The sequence below is a fragment of the Melampsora larici-populina genome (genome assembly GCF_000204055.1).
Source record: "Melampsora larici-populina 98AG31 unplaced genomic scaffold MELLAscaffold_1, whole genome shotgun sequence".
NCBI lineage: Eukaryota > Fungi > Basidiomycota > Pucciniomycetes > Pucciniales > Melampsoraceae > Melampsora > Melampsora laricis-populina.
Window position 1 is genome coordinate 433586 of NW_006768765.1, and position 2247 is coordinate 435832.

Here is a 2247-nt window from a genome sequence, read left to right on the forward strand (position 1 = left end):
AGAATTTTAAGGAATGCCAGAATAGAGGAGAACCAATTAACAAAGTACATCACGTATAGCGGTTGTGAAAAGTTCCAACCACTACTTGACCCTTGTACATGGTTTTTTTTCAAATCCATGCCAAATAAAATCGAAAATCAGAAATGCCTGACAATTGGGCCCGGGGCCAGCCCCGGGCCCGCCCGTAGTCAGGTGTAGCACAGAGTAGACTTTAACTACTGTATATGGAAGAAGATTGCGGTACATCTGATATATGTATAATCTAGGAGAAAGCACATGTGCTTGTGTCAATTGGATCTCAACAGTTGTAGGTTTGTGTACAGTCGTTTGCAAAGAGCTTGTCCAAATTTGCCCGCAAAACTCGAGCGATTTGGGATCATTTGGCAGTGAATTTGTGACAAGCATTTTGAAAACGACTGTAAATACCCCTATTGTTGGAACAGCTGTATATCAAGGGTTGAAACTTGATATGGGGTTAGAGCATCTCCTATCGTTTGAGTAAATCTTCTGTAAATTTTCTGTACATACTCACTCGGTACAGTATCTTTAGATACAGAACAGTGGATTTCCACTATCGTTACTTTATCTCAAACAAATTACAGTACGTACAGTACAGAAACACCTCATTCCCACTATCGTGCATTTGGTAAAAAAATTGTAAATCTCACACTTGATTTCAAAGGCTTATGGTTGAAAAGTGTTCTTTTATCAGACAAACATCCACTCGAGAGGAATCAGTTTGCAAAGAACACAACTGATCTGATAACAACTAAGTTCAAAATAATCACTTTTGAAACAAGAGGATTGGTTTGAGGATGATTGATTTGAGAACGATTGATTTGAAAACAATTGGTTCAAAAACGATCAATGTGAAACAATCGATTTGTAAATGATAAGTTGAGAACGATTGATTTGAAGATGATAAATTTGAAACGATTGAATAAGAAAACGAATTTTTTATGAAAAAATGACCCTTTGAAGACGCTTGATCTAAGAAATGAAGAAGTTACAAGATTGGAAGAGGTACCAACACCTCAAAAATGGTGTTTGATGGTGATGTATATACAGTTGTAGTGGGAAGTGGGATTTGGGACTGTGATTTTGAGGATGAGTTGTATGATCTGCTCGGTAGAAGTCGAGCAGATCTGCAGATACCGACCTCTGCAGAATCGGTACACCAGGGGGTAAACCTACGGCAAGAAAACGGTTTTTGAAACCGTTTTCTTGCCGTCACGTTTTTAAACTACTTGCGACGTTTCTGGATCGATTTCAGATGGGACCGCAAGAATGCGGTTCCCATCACCGTTTTTGGCGGTGCAAGCAAATCGCCTCGGTGACCCCTCGAACACGGTCCGTGGAACGTTCCGAGTTACGGCGTAGAGTTTGCAAAAAGGGAATCAGGCAGTGGGGCTTGAACACAGGCTCAAAACTGATCAAACACGGGGCAAACCCCAGTCTTTCACCTCTGCACTATACCGACCACAATAAGAAACCCCGTATCTCACACCATGATGCTTTCGAATCGTACTTCCATTTGTTTCTTTCAACTTTCTTGACTTTGTTCTTGGTTTTTAAGTCTTCAAGGAAATCAATCGCTTCACTTGGCTTTGGTTTTTTGATTTCATTTACACTTTATCTTTTGATTGTTAACTTTAGAAAACAACATCCGCCTCATCATCATCATCTCTTATATTTTTATCTTGAACTCTTAGGTGTTTGTTTCTTTAACCTTGAAGGAAGTTTATGTTTATCAATCTCCATCTTATCATTTACAAACCAATTCCATTCAACTCATTATTTCAAACCGATCTTAATCAGTTTGATGTCTTTAGCATCCACTTTAATCAGTTGTTTTGATCTTCAAATGGCTATCTTAATCTCATTTTCGACCATCTCAAGTTTTTTATCTTTTTTGACTTCAGATTTGATCATGAGTAAAAACTTGGGAATTGGTTTAGCTTGGAGAGACAGTTTGACACCGATCGCAATCGGTGTCAAACAAACCGCTTCACCACCGCCTCTGCAGCCGTTCTCAAACGGTTGCGAGATGCAGCTCGTTCCAGAAGCGGTCGTGGAACGGGGTCCGAAACGGTTTCGGCGAACCCGGTTCCACACCTTCCTGGGCGGTTCTGGTGACGAAACCTTTGAAATCGTCACAGGAACCGGCCGAGGCCGAGGACCATTACCCCCTGGTGTAGAGGTCCAGTACATTTACTGGACCTCTACAGAATTTCTGCTGATTCTGTA